This window comes from Hirundo rustica, chromosome 3, assembly GCF_015227805.2.
Source record: "Hirundo rustica isolate bHirRus1 chromosome 3, bHirRus1.pri.v3, whole genome shotgun sequence".
Taxonomy (NCBI): Eukaryota; Metazoa; Chordata; class Aves; order Passeriformes; family Hirundinidae; genus Hirundo; species Hirundo rustica.
The window spans coordinates 26,630,447-26,651,605 of NC_053452.1; positions in this window are offsets into that span (position 1 = coordinate 26,630,447).

Here is a 21,159-nt window from a genome sequence, read left to right on the forward strand (position 1 = left end):
TGCCTAAGTCAACTCAAAACTACTGAAAATGACAGCTCTTCCAAAATTAACTATTGCCAGAAATAGCCACATTGCTTTCAGACAATCTTACTTTTGGCAGACATCCCTTGTATGCAGAAACAGCAGAACTTTTAAGTCTCCACCTATCCTTCATCGTCATAAGTACCCAGTAATACTGATAATTGTATAACTCAATCGTGAGTTGCAATTATACCTTTAAGAGGCTTTCTAAAGGCCAGTTCTCTCCCGGTGTGTAAACTTTTCATTTCTGGATAAACTGGCTACATTCTGCCTTATCTTTTGCAAAAATGTACTTAGCATTTATTCTCAATGACTCCACCTTCTTAGACTTTCTGATGGGACCAGCATTCCATATAGTCAAGAAATAAGGAGAGCTACATGAAAGATCAAGAGCAAGTCCTGTACTGCTTGATGCACCAATTTGTCACAGGCCTCAGGAGCTTTCACACTCCTCACTATGCAATAAAATACCTTACTTTGTGCTTAGTACTACTGATTCTCCTACCTATAAATTATAGCAACTTCCCCTGTTGCTAAGAAACCAGCATTCTCAACACCTCCTTCTTAAAAAAAATCTTTGACAGTATTCGGGAGGCAACTTCATGGTTTTGAGTAAAACAGTATTGATTTTTATGAGTCTAACCACAGAATATAAAATAGCACGTTGCTTATTTACCCTTATTTTATGGATGGCACATTAGCATTTTCTTTATCGCTATGCCATGAATGAATGAAAGTTAGAATTTTCCATACGTAAACCATTCATCTAATTGTGAATCTGCTGCACACAACTGCTTTGTGCAGAGGAAAGAGATGTCAGACTTTGCTAGTGCTTGGAGAAGGACCAGAAAAATGATGACTAGCAACCTTAGAAAAGCATCTCTCATTAATGGCCGAGTGGTGGGTCTTCTGAATTGCTACTGGAGCAAACAGCTATCTCCCAACAGAATAAAGGGAACCAGGATGAATTGGAGTACACCAAAAACTTATTCTTTAACTGAATTCAGGCAGCCAACATACTCTAAACTGGAACATATTTTTCTTAAACTTCGCATTAACAAAGGAAGTTTAAGAAAAATTCTTAAAACAGTGGGATCTCAGTCCTCAGATAGGATCTGTGTCTAACACCTCATCCTGTAAGATGTCAATGCAGATGTTTAAAGATTGCAAGTAATCAAGTCTGTAGGAAAAAATACTCTCAGCAGCAATTTTGTCAGCTTTTGCCTGGCTGCTTGGTTCAATATTTTGGTAGACACATTTGACTTCCACAGTGTTCTTTCTACCTTGTTTCATGCAAAAGGAATTCAAAAATCCAGAACGTTTAATGGTTTGTTTTAACCAATGTCACCAAGATATACAAACACCTCTTTAAAACAGTGCCCTGAGAACAGAACGAAAATCAATCCTTTCCATGTGAAAAGTCACTTCTTTAGATCTTTCTTTCAGGCAGCAAAGTTCTTGTATCCTCTTCCTGCAACAGGCAGAAGGACACAACCCACCCTAGAGAAATGCTTCCAAGCATGTTTCCTTTCACTTTGGATCTATCCTTACAGCAGGCTTTTAAATGCTCTGGAAAATGTATGCTGCTATAATCTTGCAGCTGCTGCTGGCTGTAGCAGTCCTGTCTGAATCCAGTCCAGTGCAGGCCACCAAGAGTCAGTGCTGGAACAAGCACTTCTTCACTCTAAAAATTGCATCATCACTTCAGCTCCCAGAAGAGCATCTTATCACTGATCATCTGAGGACAGAAATTTTTTGTTAATTTGCCAGATAGAGCTTAGCAGGGCAAGAACTTTCTGGAATACCTGAAGTAGAGAAGAGCAATGTGTGGCCTTCTCTCTCATTTTTATCTTTACTGAAAAGTAAAGCAATCACTGTTAGCTTTGCAGGAGGATCCTCAGGGTTATCCACAAAACCAGAGAATCTCAAATAAGTAAAAGTCTAAAATAAAACAAAAGCCAGTAACAAATGCATTGTTTTCTCTTGCTTCTAACACAATACATCCCACTAAGCCCCTAAACCCAATACTGAATTTATTTAATTGTGATTATGCTGAACACTAGATTACTGGAGCCAGAAAATGTCTTGGACTTGGATCAACAATTGTTTTCCATTTTGAAAACTTCACAATGAACATGGCTGGAGACTTGGCTTCCACTCCCTGAATGAAACCCAGCATCAGCTATGGGTCCTGAGAGTCCCAAAACTGAAGTGACCCAGATGCTGCAAAGGTCAGTGCAACCAAAAACTGTCACTGAATTTACTGTTTTTGCTATCATAATGTCTCTAGTGCCAAGCCAGGACCCCCACTGCACTAAGGAATGTGCAAGTCATCCTGAAAAAGTAGTCTCTGCACCAAAGGCCTTACAGTCCAAGTTTTAGTAGGCTCTATCAACTACACAGAACAAGCAAGAGGGGCAGGAGGGACCTGGTAACCCAAACACAAGCACATACTGGCACAATAAGCATTAGTCATGGCTTACCACCAACTAATCACAAAAAGAAAATATTTTCCAGTAACAGTTCTCACTTTTACCAACAAGAGACCCAACAGAGCTTGGGGTTTTTTTGTTTTTTTTTTTTTAACCTCTCTGCACTCTCAGTACAGAAGCACCTACAGACAGAAAACCCTTCTCTTTTATGCCAGCACCATGATATTTTACTGCATTTTGTGCACTGGTTAAGGGGAGGGGAGGTAGGCCATGGCAAGCCAATCAATTAGATGCAGATTGGCCTTTCTTTTTCATAGTGAAAAGGCTTTAATTTTTTCCCCTAAGAGTGAGGAGACTCCAAAACTTGTTCTTATAAGGAGGTGTCAATGAGGTCTTTTATGTAAAAGCTGAGGGCAAACCTACAGTTCTCAAAAGCACACTAACTTTTCATCTCACATGCTTTGTTCTGAGCCTGCTGCTCTAAGTGCACTCACCAGGCCAGCTTTTATTACTAAGATTTAGTACTCTGCACAATAGTTCAGAAAGAGGCCGTGATCTTCTATGTGCTATTTATTATTTCACTAAATTTGAGGAGTGCTCAGTTTATATGCTTATGCTTGCAAGGTTCTTGCTGGGTTGGAAAGGCAAGCCACCGATGATGGTATAAGGTGCAGTTTACCTCCAGAGGAGGGCTGTGAACAGATCCTGAGGGGTCTTCTCCTGGTGGGACATGAGCATAGGAGACCAGCTTTGCCCAGCCAAGGTCTACGTCATGTTAGCTGTAGCTATGTGACGCTGTAGCTATGGGATTCAGTTCACTTTTTGTTTCCACCTCAGGTTGGGAACTACAGAGAGGGGTTGTCCTTTAGCTCTTCTAGCATAGGTTCAGACCTCTGGAATTCCTGGATCCTGAAACAGACTTCAAAAATGGAGAAGGAGAGACTGGACTCACCTTGAAAAGACATGCTACTATAACACACAAGTCTCTAGCCTCTATTAAATTAGAGGGGTCTTCTAATTATTAAATTATAAAGGGCCTTCTCCATTTCTCCCTAAGCTGAGAAATGATAGGTGAGCCAAGCAAAGTGGATTCATGTGTTCTAAAAGCACACCATCCAAGCAGACATGAATCCTCTTTCCATTCAAAGCAAGGCATTGTTTGTGAGCTAGCTGTATATTCCCCCATGGTCACAGTGCAAGAAAAACATTCATTCTGTCTTTGACATGATACTATAATTCTCCGGGCTTCCTCACTATAGTGAGTTCAGGGTAAATTCCCCATTTGTCCTGGCCTCACAGTTCCCAACAAATGAGTCCTAGGATGACAGAACACCATTTCACTGAACGAGCTAGCTGCTTTTGGCTTTCTTCTCATTTCTCCCCTGTAACACAGGGCCTTTTATCTTGGGGCTGTCTCCTCCTGGGCATGCCTCCAGCTAGCCTTAGTGCCTGCTGCACATGAGCCCTGTCTACGCAATATCAGCATTGCTTTAAAAGTGTACCAAATGCAAGAAAACTGTTCCTTTGTCTCCCTCCCACCCCCCTTTTTTAATAAGAATTTTTCCATGTGGTTAGAGAAATAACATCTGGAATTACTGAAGGCTGCCAAAATGAGAGAATGAAAACAATGAGTTGAGTCACACTTGAACCTGCCAGCTTCATATAATTCAGACCTTCTTGAGGCAGTTTGAAAAGGGGGGGGAAAAAAAAAAAAAAAAAAAAAAAAGTTTTCATTTGCTTTTTACAATGCAATTTTATTTTTAATCTGCTGATGTCAGTTACAGAGCACCATGGTGTGGGCATTCATCCTCGGAGCACTCTGATATCACAGTATTTCTGTATTTCATGTACGCACACTCAACAGCAGATCAAGGTTTCTCTTAACTAAGCAGTGACCCACTGAGCTAGTGGAATCTCACCTAGGAAGAGATGTTGAGCCTCACTGGACATTTTTACTCCATTCCACAATGCAGTGCAGAGAATTTGAAATAGTCCTAAAAGTCCCTTCCTTTTTCACACTTATGAACAGTGCTGGTATGCTCTGGTACACTTTAGAATGGTTGCATACTGTTCCAATGTAGCCTCTGTGAAAGATCAGCCTCTGTATGACGCTCTAACCCTTATTAATGATATTACATTTCTGTCTGGTCTAGGAAAGACCTTCAAATGCTTGCATGGTCTGAATTTTTCATGTCTTTTCACTTCAGTTTTGCTATGCCAGCACACAGGCCCACCAAAGCTGCATTGCCAGGACCCATAGGATGGAGAGTTAAACTGTTTAATGAAACGGGAAACTCAGGTGATACAAAACACCAGCAAAATAGTCTGTGAAAAAGTCACAAATATGAATCAAGCCAGACTGCCTGAAGAGTCTTCCACGGAATTTAAGTGCAAATGCAAGTGTGTCAGGTGGAGGAAGAGAAGAGCAAACTGGAGCCTTGAATATATGAGAGAGAAGACCTACAAAGCACAGCAGCCAAGAGACAGTAGAGAAGGATTTGTAGCAATACTTTGGGAAAAATCTAATAAAGAGCTCTGGATAACAGGTTTAGCTAGAAAGAACAATCAGCCAGATAACTTTCTGCTACTGATTAATACACAACATGTTCAGGGATTTATAGATATTGTTTGTAATCTGCCTGAATCTGAGACATACCAAACTTCATCATCCATCCATTATTTTTTTCTCTTTAAAGAAAACACTCCAAAGACATAATTGAAGCTGACTGCTAGGTCAAGCAAGGTTACATAGTTCACATCTAGGCAAAGCACAAGAAATCATTATCAATCCTGTGTGGTATCATCTGACAATGGAAAAAGATGATGCAGAGTCATGCAGGATTACCACATACCATACACACTCTCCTCATGAGAGCAGCTATAGTAGCAACCCTTTTACAAAAGTACCTTTACTGGTGTCTCAAAAAGCCCTTAGGAACAACCCCATTATAATTTATACTAGCATTCCTCTTGTCTGACCTTATCTTACTGCTATTGTTACTGTTTCTCCCGTGGCAGGAGCAGGTGACAGTCACAGCAGCTTCTGCAGCAGTTTGCCAGTGTGATAATTCCACGCTGGCTTCACCAGCCCGTTACCAGCTCAGGAAGAAGGCACCCACTCCCCTCCTCTCATTTCTCAAAAGCTGCCCTTTCATCAGGCTATGGCAAGCCACTTTCTGCACAGCTATCACAGCCCCTTTCCCTCAGTGCAAACCTACTGGAAATTCTTATCGAGCTTGCTCACGCCATTGTTCCACACTATCACGTGTTATGGGAGAAGTCACTGCATATTTAGCACACGTCAGCATTTTCCTTTTCACAATGTCCCCTGGCAACGGTTCCAGTAGCTCTCCTCACCTCAGAGGCTTTAAACAATCCTGCCAAGATGGCTGAGCAGCTAGGAATCCATTAACACAACTCCATTATGTGGGTAGACCTTTGTTCCAGGATAAGGCAAGCTAAGACTCACTATTTAGTTTAAAAGCCTTCATAAACATTAAGCTAGAAGAACCCCATCTGGTTTAATATCAAAATGGGAATGTCTACAAGATGTGGCTACACTGATTTAGCTTTACTCTTTTAAATTCACTCCTTATCTTATACCAGGAGGTTTCCCATTTAAAGAGTGTTAGGCTGCTAAACGGTACTTAACCACCCACTATTTTGTACTTATTAACTTACTGTCATTTAACATAAAATGCTTAGGCAAACCATGAGAGAGATCAGAATTCTGATCCTCATATTAAAAAGAAAAGGGCTCCAGGCATTAGATTGTGAAATATGATTTCCCAGGATATATTAAATTCTGGGTTAGTGTTCTTTTTGATATCACAGAAAGTCAAACCTCATTTCATAAGAGGGCACTTCAACATGCTTTGCATATAGCATGCTTTCCCTTGATAAAGGCTCTGTGCAGCAGCAAACTTGGAATTTGATCAGAACCTCTGGAGCACCCAGCAGTGGGTGTGGAGGAGAGCAAAACCCACACCACGAACCTCATCTCACAGAAGTTCCTTAGATAGTTCTACAACAAACACAAACAAGAGGAACGAGCCAAGGGGCTCAGCAGAAAGCATCACAGGCTTGAATTATGCTGCAGGAGGGAATGCAGATGCAGAGTTTAGCTGGTACAGCACACATCACCTCTGTGTTAGCATGTTAACTGTACTTCTGCAAGAGCCACAGCAGAATGCCAAACAAAGCATTTAGGACCATTGGTAGCCAGAAGGGTGCTGAGGCTTGAACTTTTTCACATGCTATCAGTCTAACTACAGGAGAACTATTGAGAAATACTTACGACCAAAACCTAGTTTCAGTATATGTGTTTGGGACTCAGAGATTCTCACAGCTTCAGAGGGAAGTTCCCCTGAGTCCTCACAGTCTTGCGTAATTTGTTCACATGTTCCTTTAGCTTTAGCATATTTCAAAGTGAAACATGGGTTGAAACACACAAGCACAATTGTTTACAAGAAAACCTACCATGACTGATGTTATTAGGGATCAACAGGAGGCTGCATAGAGAAGGAAAGATGGGAACAAAATAGAAGAAGTACCCTGATAATCTGGGGGTAGACAAATTACCAAAATATACCACCAACCACTCTAAATTCCTCCTCCTTCTCTGCTTGGGCACATAGCTCTCCAGTAGCAGAAGGTTCTGAATTTAGTGGCAATATCCTCATGTCAACAGAGTAGGTTTTTACCAAACAAGTTTAAAGTGAAGGTCCACCACTCATAGTCTGACTTTTAAATTTATTACTTCGATTGTGCCACGCTCTGAACCAACTCCCTGTATAGGTGGCTGCTAAATTTGCAGGCTGACACAGCCACAAGTGGCATGTTAAGCCCCTCACAGGGCTCCCCTCAGCTGATTACAATTGCTGAAGAGAGGCAGCCAAGCCAAGGGTGACGTGGTCAAGAGCCTTTCACCATTCTCCAGCTGGCCTCAAGTTGGAGCATCCTCCCTGTTACACACTGCCACACCACCTGCACTCCAGTGAGATGGTGCTGGCAGAAAGCTGTAAGCTGCTGTCCTGCAAATATCTGCTCTTCCTTGAGAGAAAACCTCACTGTTACATGAGCTGGTCTTGCTCTAATGCAGTGACTGTGCTTGGGTATTTTCTGTGCTTCTTCCCACAGCAAGCTTTGAATAGACAAAAGTGAATTTTCAGGACAACTTTATCAGCAGGTCATGACTTATAGCAAAAAGAAGGCTCTCCATGGGAGACCATATTAAAATAATAATAACAATAATAATAGTAACAGTAATAAGAGAGAGTGCCAGGGCAAGGCTTGCCCAGAAATCAGCAACACTGATGGTTTGTTGCAGAGCGCTCTAGAATTGGACTCTGGACAGTGGACTTTAGTAACTACTTAGCCAAAGATCCTCTTATCTTCTAGATCAATTTATATACTTATTGAAAACTCACACAGCTAATATAGATAAAAAAGCAATAATATGAGATTATTTATATGTTATTAACATAATTTGTTAATTCATGAACTTCACTGTGTTTGGTAACAGATTAAGATTCTTCCATATTAATCCTTGTAAAATAAATTGCAAGCCTCAATTCCTGTGAATTTTTTTCCCCTTCTTTCCCCTTTGCATACATAAGGGTGCTTTGTAAATTGTGATTATCTTTTATCACACAGTTCTTTTATTTATTTCAACTCATTTTGATGGATACCTTGATGTGTGAGTTGATACTTGCTTTTTTAAAAAAGAACATATGCCCTATCAGAAATTTACTTATATTTAGTCATTGTTCAATTGCTTATTCCTGTGTTTCAAGCTTCCTTTTGCCTGCCCTTACTGAAGTTCATCTCAAATGAAGGAGGAAAAAGGAGGGGGAAAGGGAATATATTCATGAGTTTCATCAGGTTCAGTAATCTTTGTAAGACTGTTTAGTCTGAAAGAATACATGAGACAGTATAGATATGCATCTCTATCTCTCTTCCTTTTAGTAGTCTCCACCACTGAAAAATAAGGCTATTTACAAGGAAAAATCATCATTGCCAATTAAATTGGGGCCATAGTCTTGTCAGCTGGGCAAACTACTGTGCTGTAAGTTGTGCTGCTCTAAGAAATCACAAGGTCTTTGTTAGTGGTACTGCAAAAGCGGCCCAAGTTTCCATGTACACAAAAACGCTGTATTAGCTAGTGCAATAATTTCTTGGGTTTAAAATCTATTTTTAGCCAATATATCTGCCAAGTCTTTATATCCATGGATGGAAAAGTAAACTATGAGAGGAACTAAGTAGTTGTTTAACAAAGAGTTAAGTGAAAACCTTTGAACAAAACAAAAAGCTTTTAGTTCACTTTTTGTGAAGAGTAGCTATTCAGAGAGATGCAAGATGAAAAGAACCCCAAACAATTCTGTAAAATATTAATGTTTACACACAGCTTCTTTTAAGAACATTTTTAAAGCATCTTGCAAGCTTCACAAGCCATTGGTGTCAGTGCTTGTCAGGCCCTTCATATCAAACAACAGGTGCTTTTCCATGAACTCAAGTACAAATCTCATCTTGATTACCCATTTTTAGGAATTCTTACGATATTCCTGGAGTTTCTTAAAACCTTGCATCCAGATGATGAGGTGAGCTACTCATCTTTTGTTTGGGGAGTGGGTGTGGATGGATTGTTTCTAAACAAATACATCTCTAGATTTTGTGGTCGTGGCAAATAACTTAAAAACATGATCAAGGGTGCACCTCCACAACCTCAAATGCACAGGGAAAAAAAAATTGCTGGGTTTTGAATTTATTTAACTGTAAGGATGAGTTTTACAATGCGAGGACATAGGGCAGAGCACAGCTATAAATCGGAGCCTCTCAGGCCCCATGAAGTGAAGCTAACTGTACTCACCTCACCCTCAGCCTGACACTGCAGTGTCAGTATCACTGAAGACACAATAGGCAGTGGTATTCTATATCAGCCTGGCCCTGCTTCATGGCAAAGCCTTTTTCATTCTTTTGCCTAAATTCTTTTCACTCTCTCCAGAGACAGCTCAGCTACAAGACACTAAAACAAAAGATCAGGGAGTATTATACCAAGCCTCAGCAAACAGGCTTTTGCCTCTAAAACTACACACAAACATGTTTGGCATATAACACTACAGTTTACAACAGTCTCTTCTCCATCAACTAGTACATCACCCTCATTAACCTGAAGTATGGAAGATACCGTATTTAAAAAAAAAAAAGGAGGGGTGGGAGGGGAAGCAGAATCTCTATATATAAACTCCTTTCTTCTCTCAGATAAACAACATACTTAGGTTGCATCTGGGGCAATTATGGAACTTTTCTGAAGATATTAAAAATAATTCAACAATTTATCTCTGTATCATGGTTAATGTTGTGTAATTATTACTGAAAGGTAACTGCATCACCAAGGAGACAACATACAACAACGCTAGTTTGTAGTCGGGTGTCAGTAGCTCCTTTCACAATAATGGAAATAAGAAGAGCTGTCATAATTCACTGAAATCAAAGCTCACAGACACCTTAAATGCACGTCAGCTTAAGATTCAGATCAGATGCTCCTGAACCCTAGCCTCCTCCTATATCCAATGGTCAGCAAAGTCCTCCTGACTGACAGGAAGTTTGAACTGTTTTTTAAGACTGAGGGAAAAAGTGTCTGGGAGGGTTAAAACAGATTAGCAGGGAACTGTGAGGTGATGAATGGAGCCTGCCCCTGCAAGTCTTCTAGGTTATCTTCATCTTCATGCCCACTGGGGACTGACTCACAGGTGTTTTAGGAAGAAGCAGCTGCCTGCTTTGTGACATTTCAGCTTTTGCCTCCAGGTTGAGAAGCGTTTATGGGATGAGATACGCAACAGAGAGGAGACAGTCTGCTGGAGATATCAAACTGCATTTGCTCCATCCAACATAGAGCTCGTCTAGCAAGTGAGAAGAAAGGTTTCCACATTTCAAACTTAAAAGGAGACCAGTCCCACCCCACCGACAAAGGGCAGAGATTCTGAAAGGGGAAATGCATTTAAAGTTAATGCCATCAGTGAACATAGAGCTGCTGAAAGCTGCTTGACACGGGCCGACATTTCTAGAGAAGGACATTCTCCAGCTGCAGGGCAAACAAAGCAGGAGGAGGCATTGCCCAGCTTCCCCCTCTACAGGTCGTAGGGCAGAGATGGAGGATGAGAACATGCATGCACATGCAGGAATAATCCTGTCCAGCACTGAACAGGACCTTCACATAAAGTAGCCACACACGGTATCGCTTGTGTCTCACTCCACACCAAGCCCCCTCAGCTCTTCCTCCTGTGGGTAAGAAGCACACAAGACAACTGCGTACCAATTGAGGATACTTATTTTGTCAGTAGAGTCTGAACCAGTGAATTTAAATTCAAGCTTAATTTAAAGCAATAGATTGAGAAATCAATACAACTTAAAGTGAATTCTAGAAGTTGTATGGGTTTCTAATAAATTACTCAGTCACCAGCAGTCATGCCAGTATGTATGCAATATCACACTTTTTGATGGAGTTTTCCTCTCCACAAGCATAAAACAGACTCATGGCATACCTGCTAGTTAGACGATAATTGCAGCAGGTAAGAATCTGAGCTTCCCTTGCCCCACACTAATCAACATGGTACTATCTTATTGTCTAAGAAAAATTGGTGAAAAAGTAAGTAAAAATTGTCATTGTTCCAATCTGACACATGGTGAGTCTGAGGTGAGGAAGCAAGGGAGGGAGAGAGAAATGCAGTGAGGGAAACGCAGTGAAACTAGAAGCTGAGTTATTAAGACAGTACTGAACTAGCAATAGCTACAGCCATAATCTGTAAAGTCTGCCAGCCGTATGGTTTTGCAGTTTTACTGTCATCTTTGTCCTAGGAAGATTACTTTATCTGCAAGTCAATAGCAACACAAATTTTTATGAAGCAGAGGACAAAATCTGAGGAATTCTCCCTTCCCCGACCCTTACTCCCACCACGTAACTTCAATCTCCTAAGTCACATTAAGTCCAGAGCCCCACTAAATCCCCCCAGAAGCATGTGAGCAAAGAAGAAAGAGCTGAATGACCAGGAAAGGGGCGTTCCCTGGTTCAAAGAGTCACCGAATCTATTTACAAGGGAGGCTGAGAGGTCGGAGCAGGGTCCGTGCAGACATTCAGAATTACCCCAGCCAGAAACAGACCCTACATCGCTTTGCGGTGTGCAAACCTTGTTCTATCAGTGAAACTATAGTAACTACACGACCACTGAGGATTAGCGTGACCCTGGGTCGTAAAACTTGGTCACCATAGATTAGCAAAAGATCACGTCAGCACTGGACAGGAAGGTTCTTTTCTTTCTTTTAAGGAAAGAGCATCAGAAGCGGGATGTTAATTCAGCTTCGGATCAGCAGTAAGACACACACATGACACACCAAATGTGTGCTTACAAATATTTTGTCATATTAGATTAAATTACAGCACACAGACTAAACAGAGAAATCTGAAATGCAGGGTCTTATGTTTGGGATATCCTTGGAGCTTTTATACAAAGAAAGAGAGAAGTTTATACTTTGGCATTGCACGGCGCACAGTCATCCCATACCTGCTGCCTAACACAAACACGGCTCGCTGCATGGCAGCGATGCGTCTGTCAGTGCGAGAACACAGAGGTTAAACAGGCAAAATCCTCCTCGGCTACCAATCTGGTTCTGCTGCCCTTTGGCCTTTTGTGGCACTTCTTGTCCTTTCCAGCTTGCCCTCTCTTCCCCAAGGCTGAGTTTTAGTCCACCTGCTCTTATTTTCACTTTGATTTTGCCTTTTAGTTCTGCATGTGCTGCACCGGTCTCATCTAATAGGTAAGGCAGCCTCCTGCCTTCTACTTGCCTTGGTCTCTTGTGGGTACCACTCCTTTTTGTGAAGCTTTCTGAGCCCCATCTCCTCACCAAGAACATTTCCATGCACTCCTACCTGTCCTTGCCCTGCACACCAGGTTGGTGTGAGCCAAGGGGAAGCCTGTCAGGGTGGGGAGCTGGCAGTGACACACAAACAAGGTCAGGCAGAGAGCCAGCTCAGCCAGGCAGCAGGCATGGGGAGCAAAGGGCACCCAGGCATCCAGTTCAGCTGGGTGTGCAGTGGAACATCTCCTGGAAGCTGAGAGATATCAGTGTTACCTCTGTCAGGCAGAGGAAATTGCAGGACAATGCAACTGGATGTTGGGAGGGGTGGTGGTGTTAAGAATAAGAAGAAAGGTACTAGCCACTGTGCTGGTGCCCTGGCACCTGGCTTCCTTGTAGGGTTGTAGCTCAAAAAAACCCAAAAAAACAAACCAAAACCTACTTTGCTTTTACTCATGAATTTAAGGATCACTCAAATGCAACCTGCCTGCTGAGACAGGAGTGCCTAGAGTCATTAACCCTGGAGGTCTTTCCCAGTTCTGCATGTCTCTTTTTTCCCCGGAAGCAAAAGGTAAGGAGCAAGGGATCTTGTTGGACTGGTATAGTTTCACAGGGTAGAAGGAGGAGGAGACTGCAAAGCAATGTCTGAGCTTCAGGGCTTTTTTTAAGGAGGAAGTTTCAACCTTTTCTTCTCCTTTTTCTGAAATACCTAATGACCCAGCTTTCTGTTCACATCTATCCTGCAAAACAGTATGCACCAAACTCCCAGAAGAGCCCTTTGCTCCAACATCTTCTGTTCCTAGGGTTGTTGAAGGATGAAGAGAACACTGGAGTTCAGTGGGGCCAGCACATCCAAGGAGATAAACTGGGTAGTCACCCAGGCTGACAGAACTGGAGGGGCAGCATTTCTGGGATGCTTTCTTCAGAGCTGCTGACTGGTCAGCATGGCTTACTATGCAAATGTGGGGGGAATAACAACAAAAATTGATTTTGCCAGAACCGCAAAATAATTAGGACAATTCCTGCCCTGCAGAAAAGGTATCTAGGAGAAGTTAATTGCATTGGTGTAGGGTTAAAAGCCTATGTTAACTGTACTCAGAACAGCATCAGCAAGAGGCGGAGAGCTACACCAGCCAAGCGTTTCCAGAAAGGACTTCTCTTACTTCTGGCTACTCACCAGCCAGAATACCCTCTCCTGCCTCACCTCCACCTCCTCAGGGCCTCCTCCAGGGGGGCACCTCCTTTTCCAGCTGCTGATAAACACAGGCAGGGGTCTCATTCTTCCTCACAGAAAAACACCTCTCCATGCTGATGGTGCAGGTTGGGACATCTAAGAGCAGTCAAGATATCTCTGGGACTGCAGCACTAATGGGACTCTTACTCATTGCCTAGAGGATAAATAACCCAAAATAAATGGAGTTTAAGAACTTCTCAGAGGAGGCCCTTGTGGAGTCTCAGCATTTCTTGTCAGCATCTAGCAAGGACATGTGACTGCAGTGTACACACTCCTTCCTTGACAAAAGGAGGAGCAGTTACCTCAATTTTTGTCCTACTACTACGCATCTTTCTCCTTGCCCACCCTAGCAGCATGCCTCCAGTCCTCAGTGCCTTCTCTGGTGCCATGCTGCTGACCCCTGGCTCAGTGGTTTCAAACCTTCTCCTGCCAGCAGCACCCAGCATGGCCACCATTGCTGGGTCTGGGTGCCATGGACACTGCCTCTAAAGCCCGAAACATCATGACATCTGCCAATCTGCCTCTTCGCTGTAAGGCTTCCTGAGTGGGTTTGACTTTCATGGGACAGACACCTTCCCATGAAATACCATACCCCATAAAATACCTTCCCTGCTCCCACTCTGCAGAGCTGAGCATCTGGAAATGGGTCTCCTCTTCTTCTTGCCTTTGCTGCCCACAGCCCCAGGCCCTGAATGCCCATTGAGGAGGGTTTGTGAGACGACTCAGGCTCCCACCTCAAGGATGCCATGGCAATTCAGACAGCTGCTATAGAAACAGCTAATATGAATCGGACAGCACAGTCTTTGGTGTCTGATAACTTAAAAAAAAAAAAAAAAATCTCTTCCTGATGCCTGTGGTTGAGAAATGTTTGTGCCAAGTGCCATTCATCTGGTAGCTATAGCTACATGTATATATTTATATTTGACTTGCACTTAATACCACATGAACTGATGAGAGTCAGAGGACATTGATCTCCACAGCTTTACTTCACAACCAAGGCTGCAATGACACAAGACATGGGTGCACCACAGCATGTTCACGGGTTGCAGTTTGGGCAGAAACAGTTTGTAAACATCAGGAGAAACAGCAAAAAAAAACCATTTGTGTTGTGAAAAAGTAATGTGTGCCACTAAGAGACAGTTTACTTTTCAGACATGTACAGTGCTCCATATTGTTCCCATGCTTTTCAAAGGAAATTACTAGTGTTGTTAGCACAGCAGTCCTCCTTTACAAAAGCAACTCTAGCCACAGTTAATGTTTAAGAAGGAATTAAATATTAACTCAAAGGAAAGCACCGAAGTCATGGTTTCAGACCATACATTGGACACTCAAAGAAATATTGCAGTGAAAGCAGGGGGGAATTAAAAAAAAAAAAAGCACACCCCAGGTTTGGTTCCCAAAGCTAAAAACAAATTTAAAATAAAATCAGAGCTCTCCTGCCTCATCACCCTCAAGTTCCCCAAGACGGAAGGACAGCATTGCTTTTCTGCTTTTCACCCCAGGACAGGTAATTTTCCTCCTGCATTTGGTTTAGCACTAACTCCTTAACAATAGAAGGTGGATCACAGTGACTTAACCTGCTGAGGAGGGCTGCAATTTGATTCTCAGCCTGAGATTTGCAGGTAAGATAAAGTGCAAAGGTGACTAAACATCACAACAAGCAAGGTCTAGCCCTGTGGCTTTGCCTGGAAGGGAAAATGGATTATTATTATTATAGCAGCAAACATACCAAGATCTGTTCTTTTTCTCCTTTTCCAGCTCCAGTACATGAAAATCCTTGAAGCTGTCTGAAGATGATTCTATAGTGGCAAAGTTGCTTGTTAAAGAGTTCATAACACGCATTCTGCCATGTTCTACAATAATCCCTTATTCTCTTTCCCACCTTTGCATTCACTGCAAGCTTACGAGCTGAAAAATACCCCATGAATATTAACTAACCGTACCATTATAAATGCACTTTTTTGATATTGCATATTGTGCTGAACTTCCAGAACAATATACTCTCTAATAATTGTGTTTGATCCTAGATTAAATCTAAAGCATACATTTCATCTTCAAAATTTAAAATAATTAAAATATAGTAACTAATTAATCCACTCAAACCCTTATGGGAGAAGCAAACTATCACCATCATGTTGTCATGAAGTTTTCAGCAGGAAGAGTCAGGGAAGTAAAAAAGGGAAAAAAGATTAAAAATAAACAGAAAAGGGAAAAAAAAAAAAAAAAAAAAAAAAAAAAAAAAAAAAAAAAAAAGGAGGGGCCAAAACAAAAGCTGCTTAAGGAAAGTGACAAATAACTGGGACCAACTCAACCTCATGGGCTGCCTATTTCAGCCTGGAAAGACACTGGCAAGGACTGGCCATTACCTGAGCAGTGTGTGCTCTTAGTGAGCAGGTGGATGACAGCTCCCCTTATCTAAGGGAGCCAAGAAGTACAGAATGAAATCTCGACCCAGAGAATTTTTTCGTGGGATACTAACATGCATAAATAGAAATAGTACACATTCCAGTTTGAAGCATGGAAGGAAAAAAGTCCATGATTTTTGATGGCCTGCTAACTGCATGTCTCTGTGAGGCCCATAACTCTTGGAATTCTGCTCTGAGAGGCCTGTTCCTCTTTCACCAGACATCATATTTGTCAAGTTTCTTTTTTTTCACTTGTCTTGTAGGCAAAACTACAGATCCTCCCCTATAGTTCAACCTCTGCAAACCAGTAAATATTGCATCTTGAGGCATGAAAAACTAGACTGGCCCTTAAAAGCTAATATTTTAGGAGTCAAAGGCTAAATAAATAAATAAATATTTTCATAGGGAACCACCCATACAGAACCAGGGAATATTTGTCTAAATAGGCTCTGCATAGCACTAAGACACAATTATTTCTCAGACAGTTGTTGCAAGCTTGAGTAATAGGCGCCAAAGTCCAAGCAACAGCACAATTTTTGCAGCAGGATGCTCTTATATTTTCTCCAAGTGGTTTCTTTGGGCAAGAAAAGCTTTCCATCTTTTTTATTCCCTTGCTGCAGCTTTGTCTAGGAGAACCTTGGCAGCCTAGAAATGCAGGTTTAGTCCCACCACTTGAACAGTTGTAGAATGACGAAAATGTCTTATGACCAATTATTCTTTGCCAAGTAAATTGTTGAAATTCAACACCAGCACAGTGGAGTCCACCAATGGAAAATCAAAGTCTGGAACACCAAATTACCTGAGAGCATTACTGATCTACAAGGTAAAGCTGAGTGAATTGGGTTTGTTTAGCCTGGAAAAGAGATAGGGTGATCTAATTTGGGGTGACCTAATTGCAAGCTTCTGGTGCCCAAAGAGAGCCTACAAGAAAAACTTGTAGGAGAGGAACTTTTTACAAGAACACGTGTTGACAGGACAAGGGGTAATGAACACAAGCTAAAAGAGAGTAGGTTTAGATTAGATACCAAAAAAATTCTTTGCTGTGAGTGTAGTGAGGCACTGGAACAGGTTGCCCAGAGAAGTTGTGGATGCCCCATCCCTGGAGGTGTTCAAGGCCAGGTTGGATGGAGCTCTGAGCAACCTGGTCCAGTGAAATGTGTTCCTGCCCTTTACAGACAAGAGATGTGTCTGTGTGTGTGTGTGTAACTACATGATCTTTAAGGTCTCTTTGAACTCAACCCATTCTACAACTTTATGGTCTGTCCACTACACAATAACAAAATCTAACAATTCAATGGATTTCTCAAAATCCAAACAGTAATTTACAACAATGAGGAAATTCATACGGCTTCAGGTGAAAAGGTCTCCAAGGCCTTTCAGAAACTCTGTGTACTTCTTTATCTTTTTTCCCTTGGCTTCATTGCATCATGCTTTACAACCACTCAGGGATTTGCTAACCAGGGTTATTATGACGAGAATAGGACATTTTAATACATTGCTCCACTATATCTTTCTTAGATATTATCTGCTCTCAACAGACTCATCCAGCTGCTTCCAGATCTTGGACTTTTGTTCGTTGTGACAACTTTGGGAGACATGCACAACTCCTCCTTCATCCATCCCCTTCTTACACATCTGTCTGCATTGAGTGGCTTGTTCCACAATTCTTCCCAGTCACAGCCCACACATCAGCCCATATCTGGCTTGGCTTACTCTCTATCAGGCCAGAGATCTCACAATCTCTGTTGCACAATTTCTTGCTACAAGCTCTTTTTACACCAGGTTGGTAATCGTATACTCATCAGTCTCTTTTATAGTACTCTACATTTTGTTTGAAACACCGTCCTCCCTAAAAGACTTGTGGGATTACTGTCAGGAGCTTTAGTGCCCTGCTTTCTTGTGGCTGACCGTAATTTTTTTCCTCAAATGCCTTCACTCCTTTACTGGAGCTGATAGATGAGCAGATCTGAAGCTAGACTCACCGGGTAGGAGCCTGCAGTTCTTTAGAGAGGCTCTGTCAGTGGCAGCTGCCAGACCATACTGACCCCTGCAAACTGGGGCTGGAGATGGGCACACAGGGCGGCTTCTCAGGCACATTCCCATTCACAGCAGAATTGTCAGGCTAAGGCAGGGGACAGCTACTTCTCAAGAAAGACTTTTTCAGAAGCACTTTCTATGAAGTACAGAGTTGCCCAGCTCAGGGAAGACATTTCCATCATTAATATTCTCAGGGCCTAATGTCAAAGTTTCCTCAGGTGCTTACGTTTCCTGTCGTCATTATATTACAATAGACCTCCTTCAGAGATGAATATAGCATTTTAAAGGGCACAGACTGCTGCTAAAATAGAAACACATGAAAAATTAAAAGCCAAAAGATGCAAATGGTTCAACATCCCTGTACCCAAAATTCACATTTCTAGCCCAAAAAGCTCTCTCAACTTACTACCAAAATCCCTTTTCAACATGCTTGACCCTTAGTTCTGGAAATCAGAATAGTGTGACATAAAAAGCAACTAACTAATTTTTTAAAAGAAGATCTCAAGAAGACTCTCACTGGCACCATTTTGGTATAATTTCCAGAGGAAACAGTGGGGCCACCAGCACATTGGCTGTGCCACTGTCCATGGGTGGCACACGTAATTGTGTCAGGTGCAGGAAGTCCAGAAAATATCCCATGATACATGTTTGCATCCAGATCTTCAAGTGGCTGCTGAGAAGCTAGGAATAAATATTTTCAGGGGGAACCCGAGAAAGGGTAAGAGCTTAAACTGAACCAGGAGGTATGAAATACCAATTCACTGAGGGTATCTATCATGGCACTGGCACTGGTCAGGACATCACAAACTGGAAACTCCATCCTAAACAGATTACTGCAGACAGCCATGGTTTTGTCTTACTTCCATTCTGCCATGGAGTAACATCCCTGTTTCCAACTTGAGCTTGAGGTTTTGATTTGACACAGTTTCCTCTGGAATCAGTTCCTGTATCAGTCTACGAAAGTATCATTGGTAACAGATCCTGTATGCTAAAATATATTATTGGCAGCCCTGATAACCTTCATTGTAGCTTTGATCTTAAATGCCACCCTCAACCACCTCCATTTACTTGCCAATGCCCAAAACGTGGTAAGGCCAGTGTTTTCTGCACCCACTTGCCAGTACCCTCGATGCTCAGTGCCACAGATGGCTGCTTTTCACTACTGCCATTGATTCCCCACCCACAAACTTTGTAGTGAGTTCCAAGGTGCTCAGCTTTTCAAAATTACAACTCAGCTGTCTTCCCATGATGACCATATGCTCATTGCCTGTGTAGACTTTACAACTGGCAATGTTATCTTCCCTCCTCCCCTCACTTTCTCTGTATCTCACAGCTTTTCCTCCTCATACAGCAATTACTCTGTGGGGCAACCGTTATAGCAGCTTAATTCTTTAATCTTTTTCCAGGTGCAGAGTGCCTGGATAAAAACTCAGACTTTCAAAAACATTTTGATAATCTTTCAGAGGTTTTGCTATAGGGATACCACAATAGATGTCTGCTCAGACTAGACTTTTAGAGATCTTTGTGTCTGTTTTATGAATTACTTGTCTGTCCCACACTGCATGTCACAAGTGTTATGAATTTAATAGTATGTAGATGAGTAGCAACACCAACACTAACTGTACCTCCCCTTGGCGTCTGCCCTGAGCTTTTCATTGGCAAATATTGACCAATATTTGCAGCGCTGGATTATATTTTCCCATTCTTCCCTTTAAGAGTGCAACGACTTCACTGATAACGTCCCCACCACACGACGGTTTCCTGTCTGCACACAAGTGCCCTGTGCTGGTGTTACATTCAGGTTCACAGCCATTCCACATTGTTATTGTAGAGTTGCAGCACTATCTCATACAGACTTTCTTTTATCTACACATGCTTACAAAACTTTTCAATAGTGATAGCATCTGCTACAATCGATGCAGGGGGCACTGTACTTGGAGCGTTTTTCACTGCAGAAAAATTACTTCTCCCCAGAACTTCCTCGTCATTTGTTTATCTTTTCCTGCTTTCTTCTATGTGTTTGTTCCTGTAAAAAACTTAGCTTATATTTATTCTTTTTCTCTCTCTGTTTACACTGTGTTTGATGTGAGCCACCTCACTCTCTTGGAACACAAGCTGTCGTGTTTGTCAGGCTTATTCATAGCTCTCGGTGCAGTCCTGTACAGCATTACCTCACTTCTGTCCTCATCACTGAAGCACAGTTTGGCTTTTGAGATTTGATGTTCACACAAGTCTTCTGGTTTGCACCAATGATATCAGTAAAGCATTTCCCAGAAAAGGCTGATGAAAGCCTTTTGCATGTGACACTTTCTGAATTTCCTTAGTTTGAAGATGTTTCTGGAGCGCACGTGAAATTTTACAAAGGCTCCTTCAAGCTTCCACTCCCTGGTCCTTCTGGAATCCATAGCAGGAACTGTGCATCAATGGTTCAACAGGACCTGACCCTTTCTTTCTTTTTCCTGCGTACTTAGAGCAACGTCAAAGCATTCTTGGCTCAATATTGTTGGCATTAGGTTGTTTGCCTGCATATAGTATAAAGATCCCTAAGCTTCTGATTTCACATATTCACAGGAGGCCACTTATTTCCGACACCAAGTTTGACACTTAACCATTAAGAGATAGGCAAGGCTGTCCAGCATTTATTACTTCCTCTGCATGAGCTGCCTAGAGTCATCAACCTTTTCCTGAAAGCAATGTTCTCTGTTTCTGGACATTGCCCTACATGCAGTGGACCAAGCTACCCTAGCAGTTCTCCAAACACCAAAGTACTTAGCACGCGTCAGAGGTGGTCTGTTAGAGAAATCACTTTAATGGTGTGACTGAGAAATACTGACGTTAGAAATTCAAAACTTCTGCTTTGACAAGGCTCATAGTGTAGTCTCTTACATAACAACACATACAGGAGTACCAAAGATAAGGCAGAGTGCAAAAGAGATATCACATAGGAGACAAATTTTAAATGGGTCCTTTCATAGTAATACAGGATGTGTCTGCTCTCCCTTGGGTAACCTGACAGCTTAATGTGTGGAGTCTTTCTGTGAAATGTTTTATTTCCTGCGGGCCTGGACCTGGACCATGTGTGAGGGGCAGCTGTGCATGTCTACCCTGAGCTTGGTCTAGAAAGACCAAAAGCATCAGCAAGGAGCTTTCCTGACCACCACAGCATGTATTCTTATAC